At 46.8% G+C, this 14,663-nt stretch overlaps 1 protein-coding gene across 3 annotated transcripts in view; it reads right to left on the minus strand.

Moving 5' to 3' along the window:
• RAB30 (RAB30, member RAS oncogene family) overlaps nt 1-11,565 on the minus strand; it is a 50,710-nt gene extending 39,145 nt beyond the window's left edge. For all 3 annotated transcript variants that reach the window (XR_012994429.1, XM_076328358.1, XM_076328359.1), the window contains exon 1: nt 10,985-11,565. The gene's annotated coding sequence lies outside the window, so the exon portion shown is untranslated. The remainder of the gene's footprint in view (nt 1-10,984) is intronic.
• Between the last annotated feature and the right edge of the window lie 3,098 nt (nt 11,566-14,663).

Consider the following 14,663-nt stretch of genomic DNA (forward strand, 5'->3'; position numbering starts at 1 on the left):
CTAAGATGTGCAACTTAGTCTTATACAAGGTCTGGCCTCCCTATCAAACTGAGACAAGCATCTCGGAGCACTTCTGAATCTGCCATCTCTCTCCAGTGATGGTATCTGGGACCTACAATAACAACATTCAACTTTAGACAACCCAACTTAGGGGCCTACAATTCAGGGGAGAAGCCAAGGCTCCATCATTCAGTGAGCAAACCCAACCAAACACAACAAATCCTTAGCCAACATCTTTGCAAATGTATTTACACTTTCTGAAAGGACTTAGGGTTAACGGGACTTCAGTCTGAGAGTAAGTTATCTGGGTTATACTTTCAAGTCTTTTGGATGTACAGAGCAAACTCCAAGTGACTGTGCCTTTTGCCTCCATAAGAGGAGGACATGACACAGACAGTCATACCAGCCTGAGAAACCACTGAAATCACATTGTTGTAGCACAGCATTTGAACGAAGATGTCCAGAAACACACAGGGTCTGCAAGAAAAAACCCTGGGAGCTAGCAGGGCTCTTTCTGCTCAACGGGAATTGAACCAATATTGCAGCACTGTAGGACTGCAACAAAAATGCCATGTTTCACATGAGTCACTTGATCTCCAGGAATCGCTGATCACAAAGCTAAAAATCACAATTCAGGTAGTATCATTTTGTCTTCCTATTTCCCTGCCTGTGTCACCTCCACCGCTTGCAGTGTTACTTCTCTTTTTTGCTATCCTCTCGCATACAGCTGCCGGCTGCATTGCAATATCCATCATGCAGCACCTCACTGATAGCTGGTGGCTGCTAAGGCAATATTTGCACTACGGTTTGCCTTACAGTTTACAAAATTCTTTGGAGCTCTTCCACAGGAAAAGCCCCATGTAAATTGAAGTTATTATTGTCATCTACAGGCTAAGTCCAGTTAAGAATTTGCTAGCGCTCACTGTTGGAGACCGTGAATGTTTGAAATACTGATCAACGTGCAGCAGAGAGGCTGAGTAATAAACTTCATTAACATTGACATTAACATTGCCTGTAACACTTTTCCCTCAGCGGCATACAATAAATCACTGATGAATATTCAAGGCATCCCTCTGAGGTTATCTCCATTTTACAGATGGAGGCAACCAAGAAAGTTTAGCAGTGACTTGCCTATAAACACAAAACAGATGCAGAATTCAGTTGTCTTGCCTTCGAAGTCCAAAATATGTCTTTCTAGACAAAACTGCAAATTATATAGGTTGATTTGCAGTGAAATTAAGGAGACTGTCATTCCCCAAAATCACTAATGGCTATTCCCCCCCAAGTTACAGCACTGGTTACTCACGTTGCAGTAACACCTACAGATTGCAGAGAACTGCAGTTTCTCACTGTACAAGGTAGGGACTAACAGATAAAAGCCCTATCCCAAAGACCTTATCATGGATAATAAAATCCAATCTATACATAAATACAGGAACAGTCAAAAACAGATGAATGACTCAAAAACTGCATCAGAGGCTGAACTGGGAATGGACCAGTCCTCCAGTGTCAGACCCACATAACTAAATTCATTAACTAAGCATCACCCAACATTGCCCAGGAGATATTTTTAAAACCTTCTTCTGTATCTCCAAGAACTGATGTCATCAAGCAAAATGAGAAATATTGTGAAAGATGTGTTAACAAGATGGAAAGAATTTTTATGTAGTTTCACACGTTTTCCAGCAAGCAGTCTGACATTTAAGCGGGATGGCCTGGTTACTAATGGCTACTCTACGAATTGATGCAACACGCTCACCGCCGCGATGACTGACAGCTGCAGTAAACAAACAATATTTCACGCCAGGTTTTTCCTCCCTGTGGCGACAGCTTTTGTAAAACTGCAGAACTTAATGAGACACTTTATTTAATATTTATTTCACAATCAGCCTCCTTTATTCTAACAGAATTAGCCCACAATGAATGTTTTCCTTGGTTATTTCGTGTGCAAGTCAATACTCAATTTATTTTGAATTTCTTCAGTTCTGAATTTCTAACTAGGGGGGATTTGTTTTAAAGATGCTTTTGTTATTATTATTATTGAATACCAGCTAACCACCTGCATGGCTGCAAAGTGAATCAGCCTGAGGACACCGCCCCAAAAAAATTAACCTAGCAAAAAAAGAACAATTTTAAGATTGGCTAGAGACAACACTGATATAAATGGGATGGCCATTGACAAAAGGCTGAAGGTTTACAATGACTGAGGTGAAGTTACTAATGATGGAAGCACAAATGTCTCTGGCCATGCAGCAGCATGAGAAGGAGCTTTAAAAATTCCCCGTACTACATTCACATCCGCAGTAGAAAGTTCCTGAATGGTCCATTATAACCATGTATAATGGCACAGGACAGGGAAATCTCAAGCATCTACAGCACAGGGATGTCCAACGTGACCCAGCAGACCCTCCTCACAGGCCATGCATTTGAAGACACTTCCGTCAGTGCTTCCCGGTGACCTACAGGGACCAACTACCTGCACAGCTAAGTGCAAGTGCACCAAGACACAGTTTTCCTGCAGAACTGTGACAACAGAACTGCTACTGAAAGCAAAAAAAGGAAAGAAAGATTTCCTAGTAGAGGGAAACACTCTACATTAACAGAAGTAGTTTCCAAGGTTTACAAACATAATGGAAATACTGAGAAGTACCTCAGGATCACAATATGGATATATTTGTCTTCCAGTTTGGGGGGGGAGGCAAAAGAAACTTCAGAATTTGGGGTTAGCGACTGCTAAAAAGACACAGTTTGTTTCTGCATCGAACATACACTACATCCCTGCAAGAGATGGTCGGCGCATGGCAACGCCCAACAGCAGGTCACAACACAAGAGGAAACCTCATTCCTACAGATACCACAAAGCAGTTTCCAGCCGAGCCATGCGCTCACGCCTCCCTCCCCTAAATAGGTCAAGCAGAAATCCTGGAGTTAATAGCTTGTCTCTAGAGGTTCCCTTTTGCCTGCTGAAATTAAAGAGTTAACAGAAACCTGGGTTTATTTGGGAGTTTTTATGCGCACACACATCCATCCATCTATCTATCCGAGCAAAACACTACTACCATATTTTAGAAATGTGAATGCTGCTGACTTGAAAAAAATGGGCACAGTTCCCTTTTTAGAAGGAACAAACTGTTCAGAACAAGGACAAATGCAATAGAGAAATCAGGCACCGATTTTGCTTCTGATGTTTCAAGCTTCTGGTACATGCAGCTCAGATACAGTCTCTGCATGATTTTTTTTTTTTTAATAGACCCAACATTGTGCAAGAATCACCCCATAACTGCCCAATGCTCTCAATAGCAAATATTTTTTATATTATCAGATATGTAAGAAATTAGAGGGTGCCACGATCTTCTGTTGGCTACAGACAGGAGACAGCTATTTCCTGCAGGGCTGGAGTAATTGCAATGGTGCAGATATTTGCTTCACTTGAGCGCATTTTAGATAGAAAACATGGAATTAGCTGCAAACTGTGTTAAAACGACCCCTTTAGAGTGAAAAGACTTTTCTGTAGTTATGTCACAGAAACAGGGATTACAGAGAAGAGGAGCAGAGCCCAAACCCGTCATCACACAGGTTGAACTTGCAGCTACATCTCCAGTCAACCAGGACGTGGAACCTGATGCTGGAAACAGCCATCCCAGGGTCCTCGGCAGCCCAGAGATGCACAGAAATCCCAAACCTGCCCTTAGGCTCCCATGAAAGCTACAGATTACTCCAGTCTTCGCTGGGGTTTTAATTAAACTCATTACTGCAGGTTTATCTGAGTTAATACCTTTACTCCACAGGACACGCTGCACCATGAACTTCAGGAGAGATGCAAGACTAAAAAGGCTAACGTTATTTCTCTTAATCTTTTTCCCGATACACAAAAATTAACTGATAACCCCACAGCAATTTCAGGATGAAAGAGAAAGGCTACCTGATTCTCACCTCCAAATATTACTCATCTCAGGATGGAATAAACTGATTTCTCCAGAGGATCTAACAGGGATACCAAATGACTCAACCCTACATTTATTTTTCAGGTATTTGAGTTAATAGCTATAAAGCAAGAACAAAAAAAGGATTTTTTTTTTTTTTTTTAAGTGGCAGTCATCTCTCTCAGTTAACCAAGTTCAGTAGCCATTATAATAAAGCTTGAATCTCCAGCGTTGGAGAAGATGGAATACAAAACTCCCTTCTGGCAGCAAAAAGCAACAGGAAAATAAGACCACACAGCATGGAGACCCCTTAGGGGATTTCTTGAGGTCACTAACAAGAATTCAGGTTGTCTAAGAAATGCATTTATATACAAGTTTGTCTTACTATGTTTTTAAGAAAGGATGTTATTTTAAGTAAATATTCCCATGCCGCAGCCACAACCGCCATGAAAATACCATGCATTAGACCCTGGAAGCATAAGAGATGGCACCATGGAGAACTTCTCACTAATTAGACATGAAGCTGGCTTCCTTTAAAAACTTGCTAGATAAAAAGCCTTGACTGATCTATTTTCCATTACTCTGAGTTCAGGCAATGAAATTTAAATCACAGAGAAGTGCTAATGATTATTTTTTAAGTCAGCTTTTCATTACCGAAAGCATTCTTTGCAACACAGCAAACCCAAAATCTGGGGGGTTTAGAAACGTGATTTCTTTTCTAATCCTGGCAATCCCTTTCACTTGTTCTTTGATTACCAGTAAGTCTGAACATTGGCATTCACCTCTCAACTCAAGGTGTTGATCTTCCTCCTGAATATGGATCTGGGATTTTTCTGGAGCACAGATTTTTCTGGATCTCCCACCACTTTTGTATCTATGGATGAATGGGTATTTGGAGCAAAAAGAGTGACCGTTGGAAAGACAGGAGGGCTTGACAAGTTCCTGTGCCTTAAGTTTCATCCGCTGCAGGGCAGAGCATCAGTGGGCTGGTTTTCTAATCAGATAACACATTCTTCTTTCCACCCAACATCTTTAGTAACCGTTTCTCTATTGGCATCACAACTTCTTCAGACAAGTCTCCATTTACACCCATTCACAGCATTACCTGGATTCATTTGTAGCTGGGGAGTATCCAAACTTCCACAGGTTATTGCTGAACATCACTAGATAGAAGAAAAGCAGAGGGGGAAGGGGAGGTGGGGTGGCTGCACCGGAGCAAAGAGAGGCTTAGGCAGATGGAAAACAAGCACGGAGAAAGCAGATGGAACAAGCGTGTCAGCAGTTCCCCTCAAGCTGGTACTGCCTCAGTAGTGACACCCCAGGTGAAACATTCCGTATAACGCCATACAGCTTTGCCGGAGAGCAACGAAGCTGGTGGAAGGGCTGGAAGGAATGTCCTGTGAGGAGCAGCTGAGGACTTTGGGTTTGTCTAGTTTGGAGAAAAGGAGGCTGAGGGGCGACTACATTGCTCTCTACAGCTTCCTGAGGAGGGGAAGTGGAGAGGGAAGCACTGATCTCTTCTCCCTGGTACCCAGTGACAGGACAGGTAGGAATGGTTCAAAGCTGCATCAGGGGAGGTTTAGACTGGACATTAGGAGGCATTTCTTTACCAAAAGGGTGCTCAAACACTGGGACAGATTTCCCAGAGAGGTGGTCGATGCCCCAAGCCTGTCAGTGTTTAAGAGGCATTTGGACAATGCCCTTAACATGCTTTAACTTTTGGTCAGCCCTGAGGTGGTCAGGCAGCTGGACTAGATGATCCTTGTAGGTCCCTTCCAACTGAACTATTCTATTCTAACCACTTGATTACTCTGGAGAGGGATCCCATACTTTCACAGCCAGGTAAGGGAGCAATCCCTCCTGCCGAAGCAATAAAAGCTCTTTTTTTTTTTTTGGACATGAGGGGCTCAGTCCAAAACACTCTGGAAAGCACATACAACTGATTGCTACTGCAGGATATGAGAGTCTCATACACAGTCGGATTCGTTTCCTTCACTGTTCCCAACAAATTGGCATCAAGGCTCAGCACCAGCCTACAGGATGGTAGTTCCATGGCAATTCCCTCTTGCAAATAATAGGCTGGATTTATACCAAGAAATACTCCCACCTTAAACGCACACATGCTGCCCTTTGAGTAACTGACTTATTGCTTAATCAAAAAAGTAGACTTTAGTTTTCAGTAACTTCATTACAGACAAGCAGCAGCACAGTGCAGCAGTGGGTCAGGCTGCTGGGGCCCTGCATTAAGTTCCTCTCTCTGTGGAGAGCATCTTTAGCAGGACAGAGTTACCCAAACACTGCTTGACTTCTGCACACTTTGACATCTCTAACACCTTTTTTTTCCTCCCCTTTTAAATTTACCCTGCAGGATACAGTCTTTTGAGAAACCACGTGCAAGCTCATCTTTTTTCATGCCAGCACAGCCTTTCCTCCCCTTCCTCTTCTCTCTTCCCTTTCCCATTACTCTTTGTAAGGTCTAAAAGAAAACACTATTCAGATACTTAAAGGTTACAGTTAACTTTTAGTTCAGCAGCACCTAAAAGAAAGGAAAATAAACAGGGTATTCTGTGATCTTTAAAAGGACAGCAGCAGATTTCCATTAGGCTCTATCTATATTGAGCAAAGCAAGACCTTACTTGAAGGTTTTCTCCTCTGTTTGTACAAGTATTCCCTAATTATCTCAGGAAACTAATAGCTAGGTTAGTTTAAACAGGTGGTTTAAATTTTGCCTTAAGTATATTAGGGAGCAGTGCACCCCTGCATACAGAGAGAAGTGCAGTGTAGTGAGAGCAGTAACTCCAGGCGAGGCGAGATGACAAATAGCAATTCAGTCTCAAGCTGTTTGCAACCTAAATATCTATCCCCAGCTCAATGCAACAAAGCTCTCTAATGATTTTTATCTACACAGGGTGAAATCAAATGACATTATAACACAAATTTTATTAATCCCTTATTCAGGGCCAATGTTTAATAGCACAGATTAGTTATGAAACTACTGTAACAGCAACAGACTTTAATGTGGTCTTGACTCTGTTTAAATACTGACAATGACTTTAAGGGACAAGTTCATCCTTGTTCTGCCCTAATTAATTCAACATATTAGCACCTGAGGAATATTTGACTCAACCCTCCCTGTTTAAATTCATGATTTAAGCGCAGGCTGAGCAAGAGGCACCAGGGTTATATGACAAACATGACAGATCAGTTGTTTCATGCTGTAAGAGAGCCATTAAAAACAAAATGAGGATTTAGTTAGTTATTGACAGAATCACTGTGGGGGAAGGAAGCTAAATGACTTGCTGCAAAATGAAATTACAGAAACTAGAGTAAATCAAAACATTGCCTTAGGTCATCTCATCTGTCCTCCAGCCAAAGCAGTGCTGTTGCTGAGCATCTCTGCCCCAAGGGTTGACATTTTTGGTGTCAGAAACCCAATATCTGTAATACAGAATTTTATTGTCTCCTAAATCTCCTGCTCCAAAGTCTTGCAAGCATCCATGCAGGCTTCCTGGTTTAAACAGCCTCATCACTGTGCTACCTTCTGCTCTCCTGCCATGCTAGCCACACCATTGCAATGAGTATCTCGAACTTTCGCATTGCCTGCGTGGTTATTTGGCAATATGCATGAACTAGCTCCTAGCACATTCCCCATTCCTCTTTCTGTACTTGCCAAGAGCAAGGCTTTGCACTCAAACTGCTGATCCTGCCCTAAAAAAAAAGGCAGTATGCCTTAAAATTATAAAAGGAATTTATCTAATTCTCAGCTATTATAATTTCTATATTGGCTATATTTTATGTAAAAATAAGAAAATGCCAACAACTCTATACCCCCCCCCCAAAAAAAACACCCAGCTGCAGATACACCTGCCTGGGACACGCCACAAAACTTAGAGCAAGCACCTCAGCTTGCCAATTAATGGATGCCAGTTTGGCTATCATGGCGAGGACCGAATGAGAGCAGCTCCAGAGCTAAAACCAGGAGCTCTGCAGCTTGCATTAGAAAGCCCCAATGCTCCAGCTCAGGCTGCGAGCAACATCTACCACCCGCAGGTAGGCCTGGGAAGAAGAGGAGCACGCAGCCTAGATAGCAAACAGAGGAAAGCTCTTTCACGGGAAGGCAACAAACAGAGGTTCAATTTGCTCACAGACACCTTTCTCCCACTCCTCAATTCTCACCTTCCCTCCCCATGCCTGTTTGGGAAGCAACTGCTCAGTTCCCTCCCCAAAGAGCTTTCTTCATCCATCCGTCTCTCCCTTCAGAAACTCCAATTGCCTCACCAGACGCCAACTCCAGGCAACAAAAAACACTGTCCTCTCATAGCTCAGCTCTGGAGCAGAGAAGAAAGTGAAGCTTAAGAGGCAGCAAGTCTGTCCCAGCTCTGGCTCTTCCCAGTTCCCCTCACCTCACCAGTCTTTGGGTCCCCCCATACATCAGGTTGGGAGACACCCAAGCATCCCAGGGCAGCTTCAACCTCTTTCTACAACAGTTCTGGGATGGGCAATTTAACACTGAGCAGGGCACATAGGGGATGCTGATAAAGCCAATTTACAAAGATGTGATTTCTGGCTTTACTAAGAAGCCAATCAATGGCATCAAACTCAATTTGATTAAGAACGGGACTACAATACAAGAAAACTGTACAGGGTATGATCACGAGACCATCTAGCCCTGAATCCCCTTTCAGACACTGGACACTAGTAAGAAATCGGGGAAAAAGTAAGAGACCAGAGGAAATATTTCGCGCTGCCTTCCTGGGATAGTCTCTCTGCTCCCAGCGATTGGCATCTTGGGGACTTCTTGAATCACAGTAAATGCATACATTGCATTTAGGTCTTTGCAGGATCTGGACTCAAATTACCCAAAAGGAAGGGGCCCTTAGCTCATCTGTGCTTTTTCACAGCAATCACTCATCTATTGAGTGATTTGCAGCTTTTGGTCCATTTTTATGCATCTGTATTTCTGTTGCTGCAAGGCAAAATTTCATCTTATTAATAGTGCAGATTTCTGAGCTACATTTTTATCCACTTCTTGCAGTAGTATAATATAGCTTGAAAACACCAGCACACAAGACAACATTGTCACAAGTCTTTCTAAATTCAATAAATTTGATAATTTGGAAAAATAATAAAACAAGCATAAATACCAACACAGATATATCTTTGTAAAGATATATACACATATAAAGATGAAAGCAGAATTAAAGAGGGACATCACAAAAATGTCATTACTTTTAAACTAAAAAATCCCTGGCCATGGATTCCCTGCTTATTCTCCACAACTTCTGTATCAACATTTCCCAGAACAATTCCCAGGCTACACTTTCAAATTATCACTTCATTTCCAGTGCCTTCTCTCCATAGCTAACAAAATCACTGCTATAAAACTTCTCCTTTTACAGCCAAGAGGGGAAACCCTCTATTAGATTATCCGTTCCCTCCCTTGTAAAATAAAGAGGAAAATGCCATTCCAGGAAATAAAAATGTTCAAAAAGACCAACCAAACAAAGGCAACTCCTGCACGCAGTGTTGTTCTTCCCTTTGAGTCAGTAACAAAGAGGAAGGAAGGAAAAAACACAGATAAAATAAATGCAAGGAGGAGGTGTAGACAAAGCATGTTTATCCCACCTGAAGAGGGGAGGCTGTAAAACGCCGTGCATTGCATACGGACACCCCAACCACCGCCTTGGTGTTTACAAACACTTTGATCAAACCAAACAGGGAGTTTCATTGTCCCCACCGCACTCATGTCACCCTTCCCCAGCGCTGAGATTCCAGGGAGTCTGCCAGAGGACACACAGTGCCAGTTACACAAGAGAAGCGCAGAAGCAAATATGCAGCAGAGGGGAAAAAAAAAAAAAAAATCAGCCCAGCTCAGCTGCACGCTCTCTTGCTGCTCTCAGAACAGCCTCCAAGTCAGGCTTTGGAGCAGATTAACTTTAAAGGGCACCGAAAGATGCTGACAGATTTGAGGTGAGCAGGACCCCTCTGCGTGCACGCATTTCACTGCCACCAGCACAAAGTCAGATATCTGGGGTCCACGAGCAGTTGCAGCGATAATGTAGTTATAGAAGGGGAAAAACCTCCCGATGTTATGCACTAAGGAAAAAAAATCTAGTATCGTGCACTAATATCACAGCACTGTTCAAGTAAAGATCGGAACTGCATCTCGCAAACAGCAAAGAACAGGGAAACAAATAAAAAAACACATTAAAACCAAGCTCTGCTGGACCACAAAGTTTTTAAAAAGTTTAATATACGCACTTCTTGTATTTATGATAAAAGGGAAAAAGACCAGAGTGATAGTTTGGAAGTTGAAATAAACCATCAGGCTGTCCAACCGACAATTTTTAAGATGCATACTCATGATATGACTTGGAAAAGAAACCTAGACCAACTGCACGCAGCTGGAATTGAGAGCCAGTTTGACTCAAATCCCCCCACATCTCTGAAAAAGGGGAGGAACGAGGGCGTCAAAACACAGAAGCTGCAAGACATAGCGCACCAGCACCCCAAAACTGATCCTAAAACAGACCTCGCTTATTCGACTTTTAAAAAGATACTTTTTTTTCCTCCCCAGGAACCCCGGGTCTCAGAGGCGCTCAGCGGCACTTAGCGACAGCAATTAAAAATCCATCTTCTTCTCCGCTGTTATACGGTGCAGAAGGCAAACGGGACAGGGCTCCCCCCGCGGCGTCCGCGCTATTTCGGGGCGCCCGGAGCATCCCGAAGTTGCGGGAGTTTCCCGGGGGCTGCGGGACGCGCAGCGCGGCCGCGGAGATGCCGCCGCGGCGGGGAGGCACCTGCCCGCCGGGCCCGAAGGGCGGGGAGGGGTACGCATCTCCGCGGTATTTCTCTGATTTAGGGGAGGTCCCCCCCCCCCCCTTTTTCAGCACTGCCAGGGAAAGGCGGCGCAGCCCCGCTCGGCAGCGCTTCTCGCCGCTGGGGAATGCACAGTGCGGGGAAGCGCATCGGGAGACGGGGGGGGTTTGCGGCGGCGGGGAGGAAGGGGGTAAAAGGGGGAGGAAAAACAAGCAAAAAAAGAAGAGGCGCGCAGAACTCACCTGGTTTGGGATTTTTCCTCCCTCTCCACGACCATAAAACGAGGCGGGAGCCAGAAGCCGGTCACCGGCGATGGGAAAAGGCTGGCAGCCCCGGGCCACCCCACGACGGGGATAGAGGGACTGGGTGCGGTGCAGCCCCCTCACACCCGGGGGTAGGTGCCGGGCCGCCCTCGGCTCGGTGCAGCACCCCGGGGATGTATGCAAGGCAGCCCGCTCCCCCGGGGATGGGTGCTGGCTACCCACCCGGTGCAGGGCAGCTTCCCCGGGATGGGTGCAGCGGGCTCGGGCGCAAGGCAGCCCCGCTCGGGGATGGGTGCTGAGCTCCCCTCCCCGTGCAGCGCAGCCCGCCGGGATGGGTGCTGAGCCACTCCCGGGGCAGGACAGGCCCCCCCCGGGATGGGTGCAGCGGAGCTCGGTGCAAGGCAACCCCCTTCGGTGACGGGTGCAGGGCCGCCCCCGCTGCAGTGCAGGCCCCCGGGCTGGTACAGGAGCAGGGCCGCCCCGGGCCGGTGCTAGGGGGCCGGAGCGGGAGCAGGAGCGGGACCCCCCCGCCGTGGCCAGCACTGGCAGCGGCAGCAGGAGGCGGCACCGGCGGAGCACAATGAACGGCGGCGCGCCCCCACGGCCGCCCGCTGGGCAATGACATCACCCCTCTCGCCCGCCGGGGCGGGGCGAGCGGCCGCGCCGCCGCCTCCCCATTGGCTGGCGCCCGCCGACGGCGGTGTCTTCTGGGGCTTGTAGTTTTTCCAGAGCGCCCGCTGCGCAGCAGAGCGGAGAGCGAGGACTCGATCTCCCGGCAGGCCCCGCGCTGCGCGGCCGCAGTGGGGCGCGGGAGCGGAGGCGGGGTGGGGGGGAAGGAGGCGGTGGCGGCCGCCATGTTGATGGCGTGGGATGCTCTTAGCTCGGGAGGAGCGACCGGGGAACCGGGTTAAGATGTCGGAAAAGAGGGAGGGTGGGAGTCAGGTGTTGGTTCTTAGGGGGTGGAAAGAGCTTGTGTGAGGGGGCGAGAGAGAATGGGGAGGCTGAGAAGTGGCTGAGGGGGCGCGGCGGGTTGTGGAGGGCCCCGAAGGACATCGCGTAGCGGCCGGTTGTCCCTCGGTGCCTGTTGGCTCTTGGTAGGGCAGTGCCTCTCCGTGGCGGGAGCGAGGCGGGAGGCGGGAGTCTGTTCCCGGGGCTCGCCCCCTTGGCGGGCCGGAGGGGGGCTGGTGCGCTCCCGGCAGCGGGGCCCTGAGGCGGGCGAGCCTCGGTGGCGCGGGAGCGGCGCCCGCTGAGGTGGGTCTGTGGAAGGAGCTGGGGGGGAGGCGGCTGGAAGGGGCTGCTGGTCACGGTGGTGAGGGCAGGCTGGCAGGCGGCCGCGGTGCGTGTCGGGGCTGGGACGGTGCAAGTTTCGGAGGGGGAGGCTGCCGTGTGTCGTGCAGGAAAGCGGGGCGGCTCCGGTGGCCCTCGGGGTTGTGCCCTTTGCGCCCGCCGGGGAGAGGGGCCCCGTGCGGGGGCTGTAGCTGCCGAGGTGTTTGGGCCTTGCCTGGGAGGAAATACAGACTGCGGTTTAAAGAGGAGGGCTGAATTCTTGGCCTGGCCTTGGTGGGGGAGGCCCTCGGCAGGGAGCAGGCTGGGACGTGCCCTTGTCACACACCAGGTGACAGCCTGTGCTTGCTGATTTGAGGCTCTTCTAAGGGTTGTGGCTTCTGCCTGATAACTGCAGTAATAGTGTTTGGCTGTCACAGATATGTGGCTTAGTGTGACCAGCAGGAGGAGCTTTGCTCCCTCCTAAAGGCAGCTGTCCTCAGTACGTCCGTAGAGACGTAAATCAACCTTGAAAAAGCTGAGAGAATGGATGTGATGGTGTGAGAGTTCTCAGCAGGGTATGGGGGCAGCCAAGCTACCTTGCTTCCCTGTTTTCTTACCTGCGCTCGCTGTCTAGTGTTGGCATGGCTCAGCCAGCTGACTAGGTGCTGTCTGAGTTTCAGCATACCCTCTGACTGGCTTGTAGGAGGTGGGCTAGATCTTGAGCAGCAGGTTGTAGACGTTCCTGAACATCACTGAATATCATCCCTGCTTGTGTTAGTTTCTGTGTTGGGGAATGGGAAATGATCCATTCACCGAATGAGCGATTAATTAAATGTCTGTTAGGCGTAAGAGGACTGGAGTTACTGAAATAGCACATGGAAGATCTTTGCTCAAAACTGGGAGGGAGGACACTCAGATTACTGCATGGTTTGTGAAATAACACCATTTCTAGTTACAGCTGATTTCCTGTGAAATAAAGTGCTTTATTATTTCAAGAAGATAGTCCATTGAGAAGAGCTGTGAAGAGTTTCGCAGGCTCACTGGAAGTCTTGGCTAAAGTCCAGTAGTGGTATAGCTCAGGAAAAATGGGATTGCAAGTTTTTATTTCATGCTTTGGCTCCTCCTGGAGGTACGTGCAATGCCTTTGCTCAGGATATTGCCTCACAATAGCTACAGAGGTATAGTAGTCTGTTTACCCCAGGATACACTTGAATGATGGAGGAAGGATGTCATGAGATGTTCTATGATGCAGTTACAAATTATTTAACCTGAACCTTGCAGCCTTTCAAGATTTGTTGATACTATGGCAATGCGTGCCATTCTTCCATCTCTTTAAATCCAGCTCCTCCATTTAAAGAATCTGTACCAGTTGTTTGCCTTCCCCATTCTCCTGTAAAATGCCTGGTGTCCTGGGGCAGGAGGTGCTTCTCCCCACCCCCAGGTTGTCCTGTTTTGCCATACTCATCACTGAAGAGAAAGAGTGGAGGGAGTATAATGCTCTGTTGCTGCTATAACTTTCAGTAATGGTTGCATGCATCTGAAGAATTCTGAATTACAAGTACAGCCCCCTTTATTTCTTTTCTACTTCTGATTCTTCTCTACAAACATACCTTTAGATTAGGTGTGCTGTGGGCGAAAAAAAGGGACAGTGGCATGATGACTTCTGTCACCACAGTTGCTTGCTGTAGACTTTAAGCCTATGCTTATATCTGCAGCTGATACCAAGCAATGATGGTAAGTATTGCAGTGGGATAATTGCGGGGGGGCTTGCTTGTCTTTTCTATAACTGACAGAAAACATGTATGTGAAACCTTCATCCAAGATGAGGGCTGACTTAATGACGGTATGCTTTGTTATTTAAACTGCTTTAGAAACAATTGGTGTCGCGTGCATTGATTCCCTCTCTTTCTCACTTCCCCCCATGTTTCAGTGCTGCTGCTCTGGGGAGGAGACAAGGATGCATCCTGCTTTACAGATAATTTTATTTCACTGTTTTTACCATGTTTCTTTATCTGAAGATGTAGATGCCACTGATGTGTCAGCCAAGAGTTGCTATAGCAGATTGCAATGTAGAAAAAAATGGAGCTGACTTCAGAAACTACACAAAGGACTGCCTGATGCAAGAGAAAGTAAAATAGTTGGTGTGTATAGTTCACTTTCATCAGTTTGGGGGTGTCTGATATTTGTCATTGAATGGATTATACTTACTGATCACAACTTGTCAGAGATGCTAATGATGAAGCTTGTGTTGTATGTCTCAAAATTGGATACTCTGCTCACCTGAAAGAGCTAATGACCAAGTCTCTTCTGACCCAGCAGGTCTTAATTGCAAGATCCACAAGAAGCTTACAGTCCTACTGCAGAAATAGGTGTTGTCTCAGCATTTCATATG

The sequence above is a fragment of the Aptenodytes patagonicus genome, chromosome 1 (assembly GCF_965638725.1).
Source record: "Aptenodytes patagonicus chromosome 1, bAptPat1.pri.cur, whole genome shotgun sequence".
Taxonomy (NCBI): Eukaryota; Metazoa; Chordata; class Aves; order Sphenisciformes; family Spheniscidae; genus Aptenodytes; species Aptenodytes patagonicus.